Genomic DNA, 23,459 nt, shown 5'->3' with positions numbered 1-23,459 from the left:
AACCCTGGGCCACTTGACCCAGACAATGACCTCCCCAGCCTCTCAGACTCGCATCTGTGGTAAGCACTACCCAGTCCAGAGTGTCCAGCGGCATGCCTTTCAGTAGATTCGGAGTGTGAAGCCACCAGCGCAGGCTGCGACGGGTGACCTGCAACAGAAGAAGTCTCTCCTCCAACTGCTGAGCCTGAGGAGACCACCGACTCAACAAAGCTCCCTGTAACAGACGCATATGGGCCCTGGCCCAAGGAACCACCTCTATCGCTGCCGCCATCAGACCCAGCACCTGAAAGTAATCCCTGCCCGAGGGAGCCCTCTGTGCATAGAGTTGGCGAATCTGACCCTGCAACTTGGAAATGCGAGTAGCCATCAGAAAAACCCGGCCTTTTCTGTGTCGAATCTCACCCCCAGATACTCCAGGGTCTGAGAAGGCACTAGTTGATTCTTGGCCAGATTCACCACCCAGCCCAGCGACTGTAAAAAGGAAACAACCCGTGTGGTTACATCCTCGCTTTCCGACTTTGATTTGGCTCAGATCAACCAATCGTCTAGGTAAGGATGAACCAAAATGCCCTGCTTCCGCAGAGCTGCGGCCACAACCACCATGACCTTGGAAAAAGTGCGAGGAGCTATCACCAGACTGAAGGAAGAGCACAAAATTGGAAATGTTTCCCTAAGATCGCAAAACGAAGAAAACGTTGATGGGCTGTCTGAATTGGAATGTGCAAGTAAGCCTCTGTCAGGTCTAAAGAATTAAGAAACTCTCCTTTCTGTACTGCTACAATTACTGAGCGTAAGGTTTCCATCCAAAAAGAGGAGACCTTCAGGGCTCCATTGACTCTCTTGAGGTCCAAAATGGGACGAAACGAGCCCTTCCTTTTTGGGCACAACGAAGTAAATGGAATAACAACCCATTCCCCTTTCCCTGGGCACCACTACTCCTAAATCAATCACAAGCAAGAGTATCCCGCACAGCACGTGCCTTGCGTGTCGAATGACAAGGAGACACGAGGAAGAAATCTGAAAGAGGACCTTCGAACTCGAGTGTGTAACCGTCATGAACTACCTGCAGCACCCAATTATCTGACGTAATCTGGCCCACCTCTGGTAAAACAAGCGTAACCAAGCTCCGACGCGAACCAGAGGCCAGGCCCCCACACCATCATTGAGAAGTACGGATTGTACCGGAAGCTCCTGAAGAGGAATCCCAGCCTCCACAACGTCCCCCTCGAAAGGGCTGAGTCCTCTGGAAAAAATGACCCCTAGCCGCACCAGAAGATCTACCGGGCCTATACGCCTTGCTTCTCGAAAACGTCCGCGCACTGAAGCCCCCCTGGAGCTTGACTTAGGATGAAGCTCCGGAAGATGTGGAACATTAGCCTCACCAAGACCTCGCACCAATTTATCTAACTCCTCCCCAAAAGCATAGAACCTTTAAAGGGGAGCGAACAAGCTTAGACTAGAAGCCGCATCCACCACCCAGCCCCGCAACCACAGACCCCCGACGAGCTGCAACTGCTAGGGTCATGTTCTTTGCAGATGCCCGCAACAAATTGTATAGTTCATCGCCAAAAAGGAGGACCCATCTCCAACTTCGCCGAATCCTGACCCAGGAAGCCCTATCAGACTCCAGGCTATCCAGTAGCCTCTCAGCCCACCGAAAACACGCCCCAAGCTACCAGACCTCCGCAAACCGAAGCTTGTAACGCCAAAGCCGTCAAGTTGAAACTCCGCTTCAGAAAAATTTCCAACTTCCTATCCTGAGGATCTCACATTGCAGTTCCACCATCCACCGGGATAGCAGTAGCCTTAGTTACTGCCGTGACCACGGCATCTACGGCAGGAGGCTTGAAAGAGTCTCTGTCCTCCTGGGGAAGAGGGTAGAACTTAGCCATGGCCCGAGCCACCTTACACCGGTGCCTCTGGGGAAGCCCACTCCTGTGGTATCATATCTCTCAGGTCTGCGGTTATCGGAAAAGAGCGAGAGACTCGCCGAATCCCTTTAACCAACGGATCCACCTTCTTCCCATCCCCCAGCGGGACATTCCGCAGGATCAAATTTTAAGGTAATGGATACCTACTCAATAAGTTTGGATAACTCATCCCTGTGAAAAAATCCGAAACAACCGAAGGGTCCTCTCTTGGCAAAGAAATCTCTTTATCCTGACCTGTCTGAGACACCTCTTCCTCCTCCAGCGCGCTAAAATCACCTCAGAATCCGGAAGAGAAAAAATCTCCATGTCCTCAGACCACTCCACACGTGGTCTTTTAGGCAACACCCCCCCCCCCCCCCCCCCCATCCCTAGACCAGGGGGCTCCTCGCGAGGCGGGCCCGCCTTCCAGGCTTGAAACATGGCCCAAATAACCTCCGGAGGAAATCCCATGCCTCCGGAGGCCTCTCCCCCCCGCAGACTGTCCAGAAACCGGAAGTCCCTGCAAAGAGAGCAGCGGCTCTTCTCCCGCATGTGCTGAATCCAAAATGGTGGCGGTTCTCGCCAAAATCGGGACCGCCGGTGAAACTGCTGCCGGAGGTTCCTCAGACCCACCTAAGCCAGCGGCGGGAACCTCTGCCACCAATAATGGAGGCCCGGATGAAGGGGGCTTAGGCTCTCCACCAAACCGGCACTGTCCCCCCAACGTGTCTAAACCGCGACGTGCACAAAAGCGGCAGCGGAGGAGCTTCCCCGACATCACCAACAGCGGGAAAAAAACTCAGGCCAAGAAGTGAAAAACAAAAAACAGTAAAACCCACTTCCCAGACTCACTGCATGCTCAGCTCTCCCAGGCAGTCAGAACACCTCCGGATCGAAACCGGAGAGCAGCTGCTGTAGCTCTTTAAAAAAAAATTTTTTTTTTAAATAAAACTTTATTTGAGCCCCGGCTCTCGGCGGCCCTGCTTTCAAACAAAAATTTTCTAGGTCTTACTTTCGGGGGAGGCCTTATATCTAGCAATTCAGCAAAATCTCTACTAGGTCTTATTTTCGGGGGATGTCTTACTTTCGGGGATACAGGGTATGTACACAGTTCAAAGTTAGTGTTCTCAGTCCCCCTCTGCTGGTAGGCATGCATAACCCAAGCGTCTTGACCGGTCTGGAGGGTTGCTGAGGAAACAGAGTTTATGATACAATATATCCCTTGTTCTCCCTCCCCCTCCAAACTCTACCATTGGTCTCCTGTCACCTCTTCAACTGCTATTGTTTTGCTGCTTCTTTAGGCTTACATAGCCCAGTGTCCCTGCTAATCCCACCATTTCTACCTCATGTGGGATATAATGGGAGAATAATATTTTGTTTTTTTTATGAAGAACAAGAATAGTATTACTCGCTATTCCCCCTCATTTTAATTCCTGAGCATAGTTTGTTTTACATTCCTCTATGGAATTCTAAGATTGAAAGATGCTGAGAATCGTTATGTGGTGTGTGATGAAGAAAATGCAGGCATGCTAAAGAAATACTTCTTTTCGGAGTTCATGGAAGAAAATACTGAAGAAATTCCATGGTTGAATGATAAAGATATATATGAGAATGGAATGGATATCATACTGTTCTTGGAAGAAGTGTTCATGAATAACTTAAAAATTTTGAAAGAGGACAAAACCATGGGGCCAAATGAGATTCATCCCAGGATACTAAGGGAGCTCATAGAGGTTCTGTTGCGTCCTGTTAATAATTTGTTTAATAAATCCTCAGACCGGATATTACAGTAGATTAAATAGACTGGGAGACTGGGCATCCAAATGGCAGATGACGTTTAATGTGAGCAAGTGCAAAGTGATGCATGTGGGAAAGAGGAACCTGAATTATAGCTACGTAATGCAAGGTTCCACATTAGGAGTCACCGACCAAGAAAGGGATCTAGGCAGTGGCGTAGGCAGAAGGCAATTTTTGGGTGGGCCAACAGGTTGGATGGATGGGCACTAGAGAAACACCTGCCACCTGATATACCCTGCTCATGCCCCTACTCCTACCGCACACCTACCCCACTCCCAATAACTTCAATGGGAGTAGCAGTGCTGGCCTCAGTGGCTGCAGGCCACATTGAGAGCTAAGGGAAATATAAGAGGGTGCACTCTTCATCCTCCACTAAGCCACGGTCCGCCAACACACATAGGCTTCCCTTAAGTATGCCCTAAATATTACAATGGGGCCCTAAAATATCAATACATCTATCAAGAAGCCAAAGTACTATAGAATACTACATAGAAAATTGATGCTTACAGAATACTTTGGTCACACACACAGAACACAAATGCCAAATACAGAATAAGTGACCACAAACAAATTAAATCAAAATCCCAAGAAGCCAGACCTTGCATCTAGCACAGCACAGAGAAATACAAAGAGATGCATTTTTTCCTATACTGTGCAAAATATGATACCACATGCAAGAGACAGTGTTAGGGGAGGTACAACTAGGGCAACTGCGTTTGGCCCCCTAGCCAGAGAGAACCCCAGGCCAGCTGGAAGCAGAAGAAGGTGCACCCTGTTAGTAAGCTTTGGGGTCCCCTCCTAAATATCTGCCTTGGGCCCCAGCCATATTCTAACACCAGCTCTGGCAGGATGTACATTTCAAATCTGACATATTCTAGTCACAAAATAGAAGAATAAAATTCTTTTTTTCTGCCTTTTGTTGTCAGCTCATATTATTTTTCCAAGTCATGTTGGTCCCAGGCTCTGGTTTCTACATCCTTCTGTCTTCTCTTAACTCACTCACCAAGGTCTCATGTCCATTTGATATTTCTACTCTCTCTCTCCATGTCCACTATCCATCTTCTGCCATCTTTGTACCTCTATCTTCCTTCATGTTTAGTATCCCCCTTTCTCTGTGTCCCTATATTTCTCTGTCCAACTTCTCCCCTCTCTTTGTCCTCAGTGCCATTATAGCTCTACCCTCTCTGACCCTACCCCGTCCAGCTTCTCTCCCTCTCACTCCCTCCCCTTTCCAGCATCTGGTTTGGTTGCTTGATTCCATGCCTTCCTATCCACCCCACCCTCCCTTCCTCCCTCACGCTGTACGTTTAGTATTGTCACCCGTCTGTGGTAAGACTTCACACAGTATCAAAATACCTCTAATATGTAGTCATGCCAGCCGAAGAAACTAACTGTGCTCAGCTCACAGGAGACAGAGTGAACATAAAATAAAGCATCATCCTTAAAAGATAATACTGGATGAATGCAAAAAGGTGAATATGAATTCCTTTGAATGGAATCAATTTGATTTACAATAAATCCAGATACTACTCCCTTATATATAGCAATAAATTATTTATTTACGTGGAATGGAATTATTTGACTGTACTAGTAAACAGAAAGAAATACTCTTCAGTTAGATTGTACAGGATTAGACCAGTAAAACTGCTGATTCCCTACTGGATCCAGTATACACTCTAATTTCTTTACTAACCAAACATTTAGTTTCCTGACCAAGTTACAAGTAAGTATAACACTTCAAAGATTTCCAACTCAAAATAGGAATGTTTCTTAGGTGTATTTCATTTAAACATTTTTATAAACTTCTTTCCTACAGGGCTTACTTATCAGGTAAGTAACTATCCAAAATCTCTCAAATCTTAGTCTTATAGTGCATAAGTACATAAGCACTGTCACGCTGGGAAACGACCAAAGGTCCATCAAGCCCAGCACTCTGTCTCCGACAGCGGCCAATCCAGGCCCCAAGAACCTGGCAAAACCCCAAAATTTTATAACGATCAATGGACTTTTCCTTCAAGAATCTGTCCAGACCCCCTTTAAACTCAGCAATGCCAGCTGCCGTCACTACCTTCTCCGGCAATGAGTTCAAGAGTCTAACCACACGCTGAGTAAAGAAAAACTTTCTCCGATTTGTTTTAAACCTACCACATTCTAATTTCATCTTGTGTCCCCTGGTTCTATTATTGTTAGAAAGCGTAAACAAACGCTTCACATCTGTCCACTCTACCCCACTCATTATTTTGTAGACCTCTATCATATCACCCCTCAGCTGCCTTTTTTCCAGGCTAAAGAGTCCTAGCCTTCTTAACCTCTCCTCATAAGGTAGTCGTCCCATCCCTTTTATCATTTTCGTCATCCTTCTCTGCACTTTCTCCAATTCCTTTATATCTTTTTTGATATGAGGCGACCAGAACTGAACACAATACTCCAGGTGCGGTTGCACCATGGAGCGATATAACGGCATTATTATTTTTTTTTTTTTTTTTTTTACATTTGTACCCTGCGCTTTCCCACTCATGGCAGGCTCAATGCGGCTTACATGGGGCAATGGAGGGTTAAGTGACTTGCCCAGAGTCACAAGGAGCTGCCTGTGCCTGAAGTGGGAATTGAACTTAGTTCCTCAGTTCCCCAGGACCAAAGTCCACCACCCTAACCACTAGGCCACTCCTCCACTCCATTATAACATCCTCATGCTTGTTTTCCATCCCTTTTCTAATAATACTCAACATTCTATTCACCTTCTTAGCCGCCGCAGCACATTGAGTCGAAGATTTCAACGTCCTATCCACAATGACTCCCAGATCCCTTTCTTGGTCCGTAACTCCTAAAGTGGAACCTTGCATGACATAGCCGTAATTCGGGTTCCTCCTTCCCACGTGCATCACTTTGCACTTGTCAACGCTGGTATAATTATTCTAATTGGATTTCTCCTTCTTCCTTTATTTTCAAAATTAAATCTCAGTTGGCTTGTGTGGTAAACAGGAGTTTCAGAAAAAGTGTGAATTGTCTCTCTCTCTTCCTCAATTTCCTGTATTCAGTTGTTTACTTTTCTTTCACAGTACTTAGCTGAAGGAAAACTTCCAGTTGCAATCTTCAAGAGATCTCTCCTTTAGAAGTTGTCTTCCATCGATTCTTCTCCCTAAACTTAATCTAACATAAAATAAAAGGAGAAATACTGCCTCCCTGCAGTGTGTGGAGCTATGAATTGCCTACCTGCAGCAGGAACCTGGACTGTACTAAGCTAAAGAAAATAAAATAACCAAACTTCCTAGCCTCTAATTTTCCTGACTCAAATTATTAAACTGAAAATTTATAGCCCTACCTATGGGGTTGGAGAGCACTTCTTCTTCCCTTTTGAAGCTCCTAAAATGGAGGATTCACAACTGAATCAAACTCTCTCTCTCACTCACACACACACTCATAGATCCATTCCCCTCTCTACTCAGTAAGTTTTCTAATCTGGCTAATTCAAAATGTGAGCAAATTCCTCTTAGTTTCCAAAGATTCTTTTTCTAACTTATCTCCTTTTCACCAAAGAATATAATTAAGATCAAACATTTATCTCAGATCAACTATTTATCTCAGATCAAATATAGTAGATGACGGCAGAAAATGACCTGCACGGTCCATCCAGTTTGCCCAAGAAGATAAATTCATATGTGCTACTTTTTTATTTGTACTGTCCTCTTCAGTGCACAGACCATATAAGTCTGGCCAGCCCTATCCCCGCCTCCCAACCACCAACCCCGCCTCCCAACCACCAGCTCTGGCACAGACCCTATAAGTCTGCCCAGCACTATCCCCGCCTCCCAACTACCAGTCCCGCCTCCCACCACCAGCTCTGGCACAGACAGTATAAGTCTACCCAGCACTAGTCCCGCCTCCCAACCACCAGCCCCAGCACAGACCATATAAGTCTGCCCAGCACTAGCCCCGCCTCCCAACCACCAGCTCTGCCACCCATTCTAGGCTAAGTTCCTGAGGATCCCTTCCTTCTGCACAGGATTCCTTTATGTTTATCCCACCCATGTTTGAATTCCGTTACTGTTTTCATCTCCACCACCTCCCACGGGAGGGCATTCCAAGCATCCACCACCCTCTCCGTGAAAAAATACTTCCTGACATTCTTCTTGAGTCTGCCCCTCTTCAATCTCATTTCATGCCCTCTCGTTCTACCGCCTTCCCATCTCCGGAAAAGGTTTGTTTGCGGATTAATACCTTTCAAATATTTGAACATCTGTATAAGGTTTCCTTGCTTACAGACACTTAAATCTACTTTGCCTTTATATAACTTATAGGATTTAAGCACTCTTAAACTGAAATTCACCCTTTTCTATTTTTCATAAACTTCAAGTAATCCTGAAATATTCAGATCCTTTTCTCAGTAGAGAAACCTCAAACTTGTAAATCTCCACCAATCTCTTTTCACTCATATTTTCTCATTTACCACATAATCAGTCACTCTTTTATAATTTCAGTGAACTTAGATCAAACAACAATTCTTTCTTTCAATTCTTACACACCGAGCTCAAAGATGCAGGTCCTGTCTCAGTCAAATCTTCAGTTCCTCTCCCCCTCTGTTACAGGGCAGATTTCTAACAGGAGCTGATCATCTAATCAGAGAGCTCTATTTGAATGCAGATTAACATACAGACACTCTAATGGGAATTTTAGTAAAAAAACATAGTAACATAGTAGATGACGGCAGAAAAAGACCTGCATGGTCCATCCAGTCTACCCATGACAAACTCATATGTGTATACCTTACCTTGAATTGAATTTGTACCTGTCCTTTTCAGGGCACAGACCATATAAGTCTGCCCAGCAGTATTTTCTGCCTCCCAACCACCAGTCCCGCCTCCCAGCACCGGCTCTGGTACAGACCGTATAAGTCTGCCCTCCCCTATCCTCGCTTCCCAACCACCACCCCCTCTTCCCCCCACCTGCTCCGCCACCCAATTTCAGCTAAGCTTCTGAGGATCCATTCCTTCTGCACAGGATTCCTCTATGCATATCCCATGCATGTTTGAACTCCGTTACCGTTTTCATCTCCGCCACCTCCCGCGGGAGGGCATTCCAAGCGTTCACCACCCTCTCTGTGAAAAAATACTTCCTGACATCTTTCCTGAGTCTGCCCCCCTTCAATCTCATTTCATGTCCTCTCGTTCTACCGCCTTCCCATCTCCGGAAAACTCCTATCCTCTGGATAAACCCTTCATTTTTGGATCAAACTTCACATTTTGGATCAGAGCCATGCCCTAACATTAAGGCTGTAAACATTCCTATCAATTTTTACTCACAACTATGCAAATGAGAACTTCCCAAAAATGGACTAATTTGCATATGGCTTGAGCAAATTTGAGTACAAAGCATACCAATCCCATTTCCTAGCACCTAAATTCTGCAATTAGATTTAATGCAAATACTTTTAAAACTTATTTTTAGCACTTTTAAAATCTCAGGTGTCAGTGCAGGTCTCCTTGACATCAATTGCTCATGTGCAGGAATTCATCCTAGTTAAATATCTCCCTGGCAACCCAGGACACCTCCAGCCAACCCCCCTGCTCTCCCAGCAGTAAGGTAATCAAATTAAACCAATTTCTACAACTGGTTACAGTATTTGTTCCCTTTTCCTTCATCTCCTTGGTCTGGTATCTCTGTTTCCCTTCTCTCCAGTTCTCCTCGCCCTGTTCCTCCCACATCCAGCAGCTCTCTCCCTTCCATCCAGATCCCCTCCTCCTCTTCCTCCCACATCCAGCAGCTCTTTCTCTCCAGCCACCCTCCTCCTCCTCCTCCCACATCCAGCAGCTCTCTCCCTTCCACTCAGATCCCCTCCTCCTCTTCCTCCAGCAGCTCTCTCCCTTCCCTCCAGCCCCTTCTTCCTCTTCCTCCCTTGTCCAGCAGCTCTCCAGCCCCTTCCTCCTTTCCCTCCCATGTCCAGCAGCTCTGTCCCTTCCACCCCCATCTTCCTCCCTTGTCCAGCAGCTCTCCAGCCCCTTCCTCCTCTCCCTCCCATATCCAGCAGCTGTCACTTCCCTCCAATCCCTTCCTCCTCGCCCTCCTATGTCCAGAAGCTCTCCAGCCCCTTCCTCCTCTCCCTCCCATCATGTCCAGCAGCTCTCAGCCACTTTCCCTCCAGGCCCACCCATCCAACATCCTTCGCTGCTGTCGCTGCCTTTTCTCCCACGGCTCCGCCGGGTACGGCCGTCGGGGAGGCAGCATTCAGCAGCGTTGCCTGCGTGCCTGCCTTTAAAATAATTCTTCTCCCCAGGCTCCACTGCATTCTCTTTTTCACCCGTCGCAAAGCGCTGCTGTTCACACAGGCAGCTCCGTTCCCCTTTGCTGCATCCATCTGGCCCTACGTAAACAGGAAGTACATCAGAGAGGGCTGGATGGACGCGGCAAAGGGGAGCGGAGCTACTGTGTGAACAGCAGCACTTTGCGATGGGCGAATAAGAGAATGCAGCTGAGCCTGGGGCGAAGAATTATTTTAAAGGCAGGCACACAGGCAACGCTGCTGAACGCTGCCTCCAGGACGGCCGTACCCAGCGGAGCTGAGGGAGAAAAGGCAGCGACAGCAGGGAAAGATGTTGGATGGGTGAGCCTGGAGCGAAAGTGGCTGGGCCTGGGCCCGTCCAGGCCCGCCCATGGCTACACCCCTGGACCTAGGTGTCATTGTTGATGATTCGTTGAAACCCTCTGCTCAGTGTGCAGCGGCAGCAAAGAAAGCAAATAGAATGTTAGGTATTATTAGGAAACAAATGGAAAACAAAAGTGAGGACATTATAATGCCTTTGTATCGCTCCATGGTGCAACCGCACTTTGAATACTGTGTGTAATTCTGGTCACCGTATCTCAAAAGAGATATAGTGAAATGAGAAAATGTACAAAGAAGGGCGATGAAAATGATAAAGGGGATAGGACGACTTCCCTATGAGGGAAGGCTGAAGTGTATATGGCTCTTCTGCTTGGAAAAAAACTGGCTGAGGGGAGATACGATAGAGGTCTATAAAATAATGAGTGGAGTGGAATGGGTAGATGTGAATCACTCGTTTTCTCTTTCCAAAAACACTAGGACTAGGGGGCACACAATGAAGTTACAAAGTAGTAAATTTAAAACAAATCAGAGAAAATATTTCTTCACTCAATGTGTAATTAAACTCTGGAATTCTTTGCCAGAGAATGTTGTAAAAGCAGTTAGGTTAGAGAGGTTTGAAAAAAGGTTTGTATAGTTTCCTAAAAGAAAACTCCATAGACCATTATTAAGATGGACTTGGAGAAAATGTATTGTACTGTTTTGGGATCTTATCAGATACTTGTAACCTGGATTGGCCACTGTTGAAAATAGGATGCTGGGTTTGATGGACTTCGATGTGTCCCACTATGGCAATACTTATGTACTTATGTAATGTGAAAAAAAAATGTGATTGGAGAAAAGCGGATGTGATCCCTCAGGACAAAAATGGTGACAGAGAAGATGTGGGAAATTAAAGGCCAGTAAGCCTCACTTCAGTAATTGGAAAAGTAATGAAGGTGCTGCTGAAGGAAAAGACAGTGAACTTTCTAGAATCCAGTGGGTTGCAAGATCCAAGGCAACGTGATTTTACCAAATAAAAATTGTGCCAAAGTTTTGATTTCGTTGACCTGGTAACCAGAGAACTGGATCAAGGATGTGTGCTAGATGTAGTTTATTTGGATTTCAGTAAAGTCTTTGGCATAGTTACTACTACTACTACTACTTAACATTTCTAGAGCGCTACTAGGGTTACGCAGCACTGTACAAATTAACAAAGAAGGACGGTCCCTGCTCAAAGGAGCTTACAATCTAAAGGACAAATGTACAGTCAGTCAAATAGGGGCAGTCTAGATTTCCTGAGTAGAGGTGTAGTGGTTAGGTGCTGAAGGCGACATTGAAGAGGTGGGCTTTGAGCAATGATTTGAAGATGGGCAGGGAGGGGGCCTGGCGTATGGGCTCAGGGAGTTTGTTCCAAGCATGGGGTGAGGCGAGGCAGAAAGGGCGGAGCCTGGAGTTGGCGGTGGTGGAGAAGGGTACTGAAAGGAGTAGGAACGTAAGGGGAGATGAGGGTAGAGAGGTAAGGAAGGGCTGCAGATTGAGTGCATTTGTAGGTTAGTAGGAGAAGCTTAAACTGTATGCGGTACCTGATCGGAAGCCAGTGAAGTGACTTGAGGAGAGGGGTGATATGAGTATATCGGTCGAGGCGGAAGATAAGACATGCAGCACAGTTCTGAATGGACTGAAGGGGGGATAGATGGCTAAGTGGGAGGCCAGTGAGTAGGTTGCAGTAATCAAGGCGAGAGGTAATGAGAGAGTGGATGAGAGTGTGGGTGGTGTGCTCAGAGAGGAAAGGGCGAATTTTGCTAATGTTATAGAGGAAGAAGCGACAGGTCTTGGCTATCTGCTGGATATGCGCAGAGAAGGAGAGGGAGGAGTCGAAGATGACACCAAGGTTGCGGGCAGATGAGACGGGGATGATGAGGGTGTTATCAACTGAGATAGAGAGTGAAGGGAGAGGAGAAGTGGGTTTTTTAGTGGGAAGACAATAAGTTCGGTCTTGGCCATGTTCAGTTTCAGGTGGCAGTTGGACATCCAGGCAGCAATGTTGGATAAGCAGGCCGATACTTTGGCCTGGGATTCCGCAGTGATGTCTGGTGTGGACAGATAAAGCTGGGTGTCGTCAACATAAAGATGATAGTGGAAACCATGAGATGAGATCAGGGAGCCCAGGGAAGAGGTGTAGATTGAAAAAAGAAGGGGTCCAAGGGCAGATCCCTGAGGAACCCCAACAGAGAGCGGGATAGGGGTGGAGGACGAACCATGAGAGTGTACTCTGAAGGTATGATGGAAGAGATAAGAGGAGAACCAGTAGAGGACAGAGCCCTGGAACCCAAAAGAGGACAGTGTGTCAAGAAGTAAGTTGTGATTGACAGTGTCATAGTTCCTGATAGGAGGCTTATAAATAAACTGAACGGGTTGAAGTTAGAACCCGCAGTGGTGAACTGGATTGGAAACTGGCTGACTGATAGACAGAGGATGGTAGTAAATAGAATTCACTTGGAGAAAAGTGAGTATTGGAGTGCCTCAGGGATCAGTACTGGGGCTAATTTTATTCAATATATTTATGAGTGACATTGCTGAAGGGTTAGAAGGAAAATTAGATTTCTTTTCTTTTTTTTTGGCAGATGACATAAAGATATACAAAAGAGTGGTTACCCTGGCGGGAGTAGACAGCATGAAAAGTGATCTACCAAAATTAGAAGACTGGTCTAATATTTGGCACTTTAAATGAATGTGAAGAAATGCAGAATAATGCACTAGGGTGTAAAAATTCAAAGGACTTGTATGTGATAGGGGCGAAAGACTGATATGCGTAGATATAGAGTGATGGTATCTGAGGCTCTCATGGTGGCGAAACATTGTGACAATGTAGCCAAAGTTGGCCACCAAACCAAATCAGCAAATAGCCAGTTGTATTTATTGGCAGCCCAGGCCTGAGACTTAGGTTCAGGATCTAAAATTGACAAGAAAAGTACAGGCCTTTAGCCGAAATCTGAACTCTGAAGTTCCAGCAAGCTCTTGAGCTATTGGGACACACCATGCAGCAAAATCAGGAAGGAGCTAGGGTGCAAAAACCTCATAAACGGGATACAGATGGCTCCTCAAGCCAGGTGCAAGGTCTTGCTTAAGTTTGTGGTTAAGCAAGCTAAAGATGAGAACATGTTCACGAGATAAAGCTACTCATTAACATAGCCAAACAGTGTTAACCATGACATAACATAGGTCCAATCAGATGTGCTTACTGTCATATTACCTGTATCCTGTATGAACATATAAAAGTTAGGGTACATCCTGCTTCAAGTTAGAGAGGGGCAACCACTCCTCTCTCTCCAGGGGAAACTAATGTAGCGCAAGAGAATTGGCAAATTACCTGATTGCTTTCCCATGTAGACCTTTGATTGGTAAAAGAAATCATGAAAGACTGAGTCCCAGAAAGCACCTGTTTGCAGCTGGGACACTATATTCCTATAACCAATTGATTATACATGTCAATTGTATATTCCTTAGTGTCGCAGAAATAAAAGTGATTACGAGTAGAAATATTCTGTAACAAGCTTTGGTAAGTTACAATAAGTACATAAGTAATGCCACACTGGGAAAAGACCAAGGGTCCATCGAGCCCAGCGTCCTGTCCATGACAGCGGCCAATCCAGGCCAAGGGCACCTGGTGAGCTCCCAAACGTACAAACATTCTATACATGTTATTCCTGGAATTGTGGATTTTTCCCAAATCCATTTAGTAGCGGTTTATGGACTTGTCCTTTAGGAAACTGTCTAACCCTTTTTTAAACTCTGCCAAACTAACCGCATTCACCACGTTCTCCGGCAACGAATTCCAGAGTTTAATTACGCGTTGGGTGAAGAAACATTTTCTCCGATTTGTTTTAAATTTACTACACTGTAGTTTCATCACATGCCCCCTAGTCCTAGTATTTTTGGAAAGCGTGAACAGACGCTTCACATCCACCTGCTCCACTCCACTCATTATTTTATATACCTCTATCATGTCTCCCCTCAGCTGTCTCTTCTCCAAGCTGTATAGCCCTAGCCTCCTTAATCTTTCTTCATAGGGAAGTCGTCCCATCCCCACTATCATTTTAGTCGCCCTTCACTGCACCTTTTCCAATTCTACTATATCTTTCTTGAGATGCGGCGACCAGAATTGGACACAATACTCGGTAGCACCATGGAGCGATATAATGGCATTATAACATCCTTACACCTGTTTTCCATACCTTTCCTAATAATACCCAACATTCTATTCGCTTTCTTAGCCGCAGCAGCACACTGAGCAGAAGGTTTCAGTGTGTTATCGACGACGACACCCAGATCCCTTTCTTGGTCCGTAACTCCTAACGTGGAACCTTGCATGACATAGCTATAATTCGGGTTCTTTTTTTCCCACATGCATCACCTTGCACTTGCTCACATTAAACGTCATCTGCCATTTAGCCACCCAGTCGCCCAGTCTCGTAAGGTCCTTCTGTAATTTTTCACAATCCTGTCGCGAGTTAACGACTTTGAATAACTTATAATCTGTATAACTAAACTATCTCTCCTTCTCCTCCTTAATATCTATATAAATAATTCTCACCTCCAATTCTGAAGCTCACTGTGTGGCAGGGAAACACTGAAGCCCTGTACTGTTCTAGGCGGTCAGCAGCACTCACTCTCACTGTGACTCATAGACCCGCCCTCAGCCACGCCCCATCCAGACATAATTCTCAACCCCAACGTTCTAATGAAGCCCGAAGCTCCACCCACTTCCGAGGTTGTGTAGACCACTATTCCCCCATGACTGTGTGCCCTGCCCTCGCGTCACAATGTTATGACGTGAAGGGCGGAGCACTGACAGTCACCCAATGGGCTGCAGTGTATCTCCGCCCTCGCATCAACACACGATGACGTCGATGGCAGGGCGGGGAAGGCAGAAGGCACACAAAACCGCGACGCGTTTGGTGTGCGCAGAGGCAGACAGCTCCGTGCCCGTGTCCGTGCTTTTACAGTCCTCCCCTTCTCCCCACCACCTGATCCATCCTGGGCTCTGCACTGGTAACCTGAGCCCCGGTGGCAGGATCGGGTTCTTCTGCCTTCCAGAGCAGCTCCCGGAAAATAGGGATTTATTATTACACTCTGAACAGCTTTCCACAAGCGATCAGAACTGTTTTTAAAACTGCCATGCAACCCTATGCAACCTCGGCGAACAGCAAAGTAAATATTTGAAGGTTCACACATTATGTACTTATGTACTTATTTTGGAAGCGAGGGTGCGCTGGGCGCTTTCTGAGGTGCTGTTGTTGGTGCGGGGTCATCTGTCAGTCAGCAGAATGATAACTCTATCCCTGGCTGACCCCTTGCATCCGTTACCTTCGCTCCTGTCTCCGCTTATAATGCCACTCTCTCCTCCGCTCTGGACACCCTCGCACCACCCACCTCTCGTCCCACAAGGCGTACCAATCCCCAGCCTTGGCTGACCCCTTGCATCCGTCACCTTCGCTCCTGCACCCGATCTACTGAACACCTCTGGAGGAAATCTCGCACCCACTCAGATTTCCTTCACTACAAATTCATGCTATCCTCCTTCCAGTCCTCCATATTCCTTGCCAAACAGGACTACTACACCCAATTGACCAACTCTCTCAGCTCCAGCCCTCGTCGTCTCTTCGCCACCCTTAACTCCCTCCTCAAAGTGCCCTCTGCTCCCACCCCCCCTCACTTTCCCCTCAAACACTAGCCAACTACTTCCGCGACAAGGTGCAAAAGATCAACCTTGAGTTCACTACCAAGCCACCTCCTCCCCTTCACCCTCCAACCCTCCCCCTCAACCAACCAGCCCTGGCCTCTTTCTCCTCCTTCCCTGATATCACCGAGGAGGAAACCACCCGCCTTCTTTCCTCCTCAAAATGCACCACTTGCTCCTCTGATCCGATCCCCACCAACTTACTTAACACCATCTCTCATAATGTCATCCCCTCCATCTGCCATATCCTCAACCTCTCTCTCTCCACTGCAACGGTCCCCGACACCTTCAAGCAAGCCGTAGTCACACCTCTCCTCAAGAAACCATCACTTGACCCTACCTGTCCCTCCAACTACCGCCCCATCTCCCTCCTACCCTTCCTCTCCAAGATACTTGAACGTGCTGTTCACAGCCGCTGCCTTGATTTTCTCTCCTCTCAGGCCATCCTCGATCCGCTTCAAACCGGTTTTCGCCCTCTCCACTCAACAGAAACAGCACTCTCTAAAGTCTGCAATGACCTGTTCCTTGCCAAATCCAGAGGCCACTACTCCATCCTCATCCTCCTCGATCTATCCGCCGCTTTTGACACTGTCAACCATGACTTACTTCTTGCCACACTGTCCTCAGTTGGGTTCCAGGGCTCTGTCCTCTCCTGGTTCTCCTCCTATCTCTCCCATCGTACCTTCAGAGTACACTCTCATGGATCTTCCTCCACCCCCATCCCGCTCTCTGTTGGAGTTCCCCAGGGATCTGTCCTTGGACCCCTTCTTTTCTCAATCTACACCTCTTCCCTGGGATCACTGATCTCATCTCATGGTTTCCAGTATCATCTTTATGCTGACGACACCCAGCTGTATCTCTCCACACCAGACATCACCGCGGAGACCCAGGCCAAGGTATCGGCCTGCTTATCCGACATTGCTGCTTGGATGTCCAACCGCCACCTGAAACTGAACATGGCCAAGACCGAGCTTATCGTCTTTCCACCAAAACCCATTTCTCCTCTTCCCCCGCTTTCAATCTCAGTTGATAACACTCTCATCCTCCCCGTCTCATCCGCCCGCAACCTCGGAGTCATCTTCGACTCCTCCCTCTCCTGCTCGGCGCACATCCAGCAGACAGCCAAGACCTGTCACTTCTTCCTCTTTAACATCAACAAAATTCGCCCCTTCCTCTCTGAGCACACCACCCGAACTCTCATCCACGCTCTCATTACCTCTCGCCTTGACTACTGCAACCTACTCCTCACTGGCCTCCCACTTAACCACCTATCCCCCCTTCAATCCATTCAGAACTCTGCTGCACATCTTATATACCACCAAAACTGGCATACTCATATCACCCCTCTCCTCAGGTCACTTCACTGGCTTCCGATCAGATACCGCATTCAGTTCAAGCTTCTACTTCTTACCTACAAATGCACTCGGTCTGCAGCCCCTCACTACCTCTCTACCCTCATCTCCCCTTACGTTCCCACCCATAACCTCCGCTCACAGGACAAATCCCTCCTCTCAGTACCCTTCTCCACCACCGCCAATTCCAGACTCCGCCCATTCTGCCTCGCCTCACCCTATGCCTGGAATAGACTTCCTGAGCTCCTGCGCCAAGCCCCCTCCCTACCCATCTTCAAAGCCTTACTCAAAGCCCACCTCTTCAATGTTGCTTTCGACACCTAACCTCTATACCTTCAAGTAACCTAGACTACCCCAATTTAATGACCCCTAAACTAACTGTATATTGTCCTTTAGATTGTAAGCTCATTGAGCAGGGACTGTCTTTCTATGTTAAATTGTACAGCGCTGCGTAACCCTAGTAGCGCTTTAGAAATGTTAAATAGTAGTAGTAGTAGTAGTCCTGCACCCGATCCGCTGAACGCCTCTGGAGGAAATCTCGTACCCATTCAGACTTCCTTCACTAGAAATTCATACTATCCTCCTTCCATTCCTCCCTATTCCTTGCAAAACAGGACTATTACACCCAATTGACCAACTCTCTCAGCTCTCAAAGTGCCCCCCGCTCCCACTCCGCCTTCACTCACTCCTCAATCACTGGCTGACTACTTCCACGACAAGGTACAAAAGATCAACCTTGAGTTCACTACCAAGTCACCACCTCCTCTTCAGCCTGTAGCCCTTTCCAATAACCAACCAACTATGGCCTCTTTCTCCTCCTTTCCTGAGATCACCGAGGATGAAACCTCCCGCCTTCTTTCCTCCTCGAAATGCACCACCTGTTCCTCCGATCCCATCCCCACCAACCTACTTAACACCATCTCCCATACTGTCACCCCCTCCATCTGTCGCATCCTTAACCTTTCTCTCTCCACTGCAACTGTTCCTGACACCTTCAAGCACGCCGTAGTCACACCTCTCCTAAAAAACCCATCACTTGACCCTACCTGCCCCTCCAACTACCGCCCTATCTCTCTCCTCCTCTTCCTCTCCAAAATAGTTGAACACGCCGTTCACAGTCGCTGCCTTGATTTTCTCTCCTCTCATGCCATCCTTGATCCACTTCAATCTGGTTTTCGCCCTCTACACTCGACAGAAACAGCACTCTCTAAAGTCTGCAACGACCTGCTCCTTGCCAAATCCAGAGGCCACTATTCCATCCTCATCCTCCTCGATCTATCCGCTGCGTTTGACACTGTCAATCATGATTTACTTCTTGCCACACTGTCCTCTTTTGGGTTCCAAGGCTCCGTCCTTTCCTGGTTCTCCTCTTATCTCTCCCACCGCACCTTCAGAGTACACTCTCATAGATCTTCCTCCACTCCCATCCCACTATCTGTTGGAGTTCCCCAGGGATCTGTCCTTGGACCCCTTCTCTTCTCAATCTACACCTCCTCCCTAGGCTCACTGATCTCATCTCATGGTTTCCAGTATCATCTTTATGCTGATGACACCCAGCTATATCTCTCCACACCAGACATCACCGCGGAGACCCAGGCCAAGGTTTCGGCCTGCCTATCGACATTACTGCCTGGATGTCCAACCGCCACCTGAAGCTGAACATGTCCAAAACCGAGCCCCTCGCCTTTCCACCTAAACCCACCTCTCCTCTTCCTCCACTCTCTATCTCAGTTGATAACACCCTCATCCACCCCGTCCCATCTGCCCGCAACCTCGGAGTCATCTTCGATTCTTCCCTCTCCTTCTCTGCGCATATCCAACAGACTGCCAAGACCTGTCGCTTCTTCCTCTTCAACATCAGCAAAATTCGCCCTTTCCTATCTGAGCACACCTCACGAACTCTCGTCCACGTTCTCATTACCTCTCGCCTTGACTACTGCAACTTACTCCTCACCGGCCTCCCACTTAGCCATCTATCCCCCCTTCAATCCGTTCAGAACGCTGCTGCACGTCTTATATTCCGCCAGAACCGATATACTCATATCACCCCTCTCCTCAAGTCAGTTCACTGGCTTCCGATCAGATACCGCATACAATTCAAGATTCTCCTCCTTACCTACAAATGCACCCGGTCTGCAGCTCCTCACTACCTCTCTACCCTCATCTCCCCCTATGTTCCCGCCCGTAACCTCCGCTCACAAGACAAATCCCTCCTTTCAGTTCCCTTCTCCACCACTGCCAACTCCAGGCTCCGCTCATTCTGCCTTGCCTCACCCTATGCTTGGAACAATCTTCCTCAACCCCTACGCCAAGCCCCCTCCCTACCCATCTTCAAATCTCTGCTTAAAACTCACCTCTTCAAGGCTGCTTTCGGCACCTAACCTTTCGTGAAATATAGTATGCCCTATCAGATGAACTCTACACTTGTCTTTTGACTGTACACTTGTCTTTAGATTGTTTAGATTGACTTTAGATTGTACACCTGTCTTTTAGATTGTAAGCTCCTTGAGCAGGGACTGTCCTTCCATGTTAAATTGTACAGCGCTGTGTAACCCTAGTAGCGCTTTAGAAATGTTAAGTAGTAGTAGTAGCAGTGTGGGAAAGCTCTAGGCAAGTAAACTTTTGTTTCGTACGTGCAGGATGGTTTGATTTTTCACTGTTGAGACAGAAACCCTCGGGAACTTCATGACCCCAAAGGTTCCTGAGGTTCCAAAATGCAATCTTAGCACCGACAATCTAATTCCTTGAAGGTATGGAAAATAAGAAAATTGTACACGCAAATTATTAGCACTCTCCCTGACACTCGGAGGGAGGGAGACCCTCACACTCGGAGGGAAGGAGGGAGACCCTGACACTCGGAGAGAGGGAGGGAGACACTGAAACTCGGAGGAAGGGAGGGGACCCTGAAACTCAGAGGGATGGGGAAGGGATGGGAAGGGGATGGGGAGGGGAGGGGAGGGGATGACCTTGGAACTCGGAGGGAGGGAGGGAGGGACGAGACGACCCTGGAACTCGGAGGGAGGGGGACGACCCTGGAACTCAGAGGGAGGGGAGAAACCTGGAACTCGGAGGAAGGGGAGGACCCTGGAACTTGGAGGGAGGAAAAGAGGGAGGGGGAGGGGGGCCACCCTGGAACTTGTAGGGAGGGGACAGGGACAACCCTGGAACTCGGAGGGAAGATGAACCTGGAACTTGTAGGGAGGGGACAGGGACAACCATGGAACTCGGAGGGAAGACGACCCTGGAACTGGGAGGGAGGGGACGCCCCGGGACTGGGAGGGAGGGAGGGAGGGAGGGAGGGGGGGGCCCTAGCACACACTCTCATTCTCACACACACACTCTCTATCTCACACACTCTCACCCAGTCTCACTCTCTCTCTCTCTGTCAGACACACACACACTCTCACATTCACTCTCTCTCACACACTCACTCTCACACACACCCTCTCAAACAAACACACTCCGAGGAAAACCTTGCTAGCGCTCGTTTCATTTGTGTCAGAAACGGGTCTGTTTTACTAGTCTGTTAATAATCCCTTGGTTTGGTTAAAGAATAAGTGCACTGTTCTATCCAATGATGGAGTCAGATATATATATACAATCAGAGGTTCTCTCTAGTATTAGGCAGCTGAACTGCAGTACCAGACAGAACCTAGGGAACAATTAACCTCTAATTAATTCAGAAGGCATCCATACTGCAAGATTCCAGCTGCCCCACATACATTTATTGCAGATATTCTGAAAAATCAACTGGCTGGGTTTTCCGAAGGACTGTTCATTTCCTTTGTAGGTAATCCCAACATTCTATTTTATTTGGACTGCTAATCTATCTGGTTGTCTACTTGAGATCCTCTCCCCCAGCCCTCAGCCAGTAGAGGCACATGCTACCACTTTCTCTAGAACCCATCAGATGTGAATCCTAAGTCTGGCCACTTGGTATCACAATTGAGCAATAGTCAAGATGCCCTTTTGTCCAGCAGAGGCTGCAACTGTAAACTGAACTTAGGTTGTTGGCATGGCAGTGCAGAGCCCTTACCTCTGAGCCACTGGGCCATCCCTTACTTGTGGGCACATCATTGCTGAGAGCGGCATGAGTTTGTTGAAACTGCTGATATACCACTAAAATACTCTCTAAATGCTTATCACAGAAACCTCCAAATTCAAGGGGTTCTTTATCATATATCATTGATTTACATTTTTGTCTACAGATTTCACAAGAAAAGAAGTCCAAAGAAATCAGGAAAGATCCAGATCCAGTAGGACATCATACCCTTATACCACAAATCTGGAAGGTGAGCAGATATAACTAAAAAGGAAGCATGGCTAGTGAAGTGAAGGATCGTACATGCTTGTAAGTCGTGGGCATCAACTAGGTAAGAATAAACGTACACGATCGGGTTTTACCGTTAATAGAAGAAAAAAACAGCAAATGAAGTAAGAGCCCCTTCCTCCCTTCTCTTTGGTGGGGGAAGTGAATGATCCAGCCTCCTTCCTTGCTTTCTTTGCCTTATTTCTAATCAATAGAAATAGAATAAAATAAAACAGAGAAAAGAAAATAAGATGATACCTTTTTTATTGGACTAACAATACATTTTTTTCCGTCTGCCAAATCGGAAAGAAGTAGAGAGATCGTGGATGCTTTCCAAAGTGCTCTGCTCAAACAGATGGTGACAGAACCCACAAGGGAGGGAGCGATGCTGGATCTGGTGCTCACAAATGGGGATAGTGTGTCAAATGTCCGAGTGTGTGCACACCTGGGAAGCAGTGACCATCAAACGGTTTGGTTTGATACAACGGCTGAAGTGGAGGGCGGGCACTCTAAACTCAAAGTCCTGGATTTCAAGCGTGCTGACTTTAGTAAAATGGGGGAATACCTGAGGAAGGAGATGATGGGCTGGGAGGACGTACATGAAGTGGAAGGGCAGTGGTCCAGGCTGAAAGAAGTAATAAATAGGGCCACAGACCTTTATGTAAGGAGAGTAAATAAAAGCAAGAGAAAAAGGAAACCGATATAGTTCTCCAAGCAAGTGGCTGAGAAAATAAAGGCTAAAGAGTTAGCGTTCCAGAAATATAGAAAATCTCAAGAAGAGGAACACGGGGAGGAATACCGGATGAAACTGAAAGAAGCCAAGAGAGAGGTACGTCTGGTGAAGGCGCAAGCGGAAGAACAAATGGCTAGAAATGTAAGGAGGGGCGACAAAAATTTCTTCAGATATATTAGTGAAAGAAGAAGGACTAAAAAGGGAATTGTGAGACTAAAAGATACAGCGAACCGCTATGTAGATAATGATGAAGAAAAAGCCAATTTGCTAAATAGATACTTTTGTTCGGTTTTCACTGAAGAAAATCCTGGAGAAGGACCGCGAGGGACTGGCAAAACTACACCTGAGAATGGAATGGATATAGTACCGTTCATGGAAGAGAGTGTGTATCAACAACTTGGAAAGCTAAAGGTGGACAAAGCCATGGGACCGGACGGGATCCACCCCAGAATTTTGAGGGAGCTCAGAGAGGTTCTGGCGGGTCCTCTTAAAGATTTGTTTAATAAATCCTTGGAGACGGGAGAGGTTCCGAGGGACTGGAGAATGGCGGAGGTGGTCCCTCTTCACAAAAGTGGTGATAGGGAAGAAGCTGGAAACTACAGGCCGGTAAGCCTCACTTCGGTTACTGGAAAAGTAATGGAAGCCATGCTGAAGGAAAGGATAGTGAATTTCCTAGAAGCCAATAAGTTGCAAAATCCGAGACAACATGGTTTTACCAGAGGGAAATCGTGCCAAACGAATCTCATTGAATTCTTTGATTGGGTAACTGGAGAATTGAATCATCGACGTGCTATAGACGTAATCTACTTAGATTTTAGCAAAGCTTTTGACACGGTTCCCCACAGGAGGCTCTTAAATAAACTAGATGGGCTGAAGATAGGTCTCAAAGTGGTGAACTGGATTAGGAACTGGTTGAAGGACAGACGACAGAGGGTGGTGGTAAATGGAGTTCGCTCGGAGGAGGGAAAGGTGAGTAGTGGAGTGCCTCAGGGATCGGTGCTGGGGCCGATTCTGTTCAATATATTTGTGAGTGACATTGCC

Source organism: Microcaecilia unicolor, chromosome 2 (assembly GCF_901765095.1).
Source record: "Microcaecilia unicolor chromosome 2, aMicUni1.1, whole genome shotgun sequence".
NCBI classification, from domain to species: Eukaryota; Metazoa; Chordata; class Amphibia; order Gymnophiona; family Siphonopidae; genus Microcaecilia; species Microcaecilia unicolor.
This window is presented reverse-complemented; position numbering follows the sequence as displayed.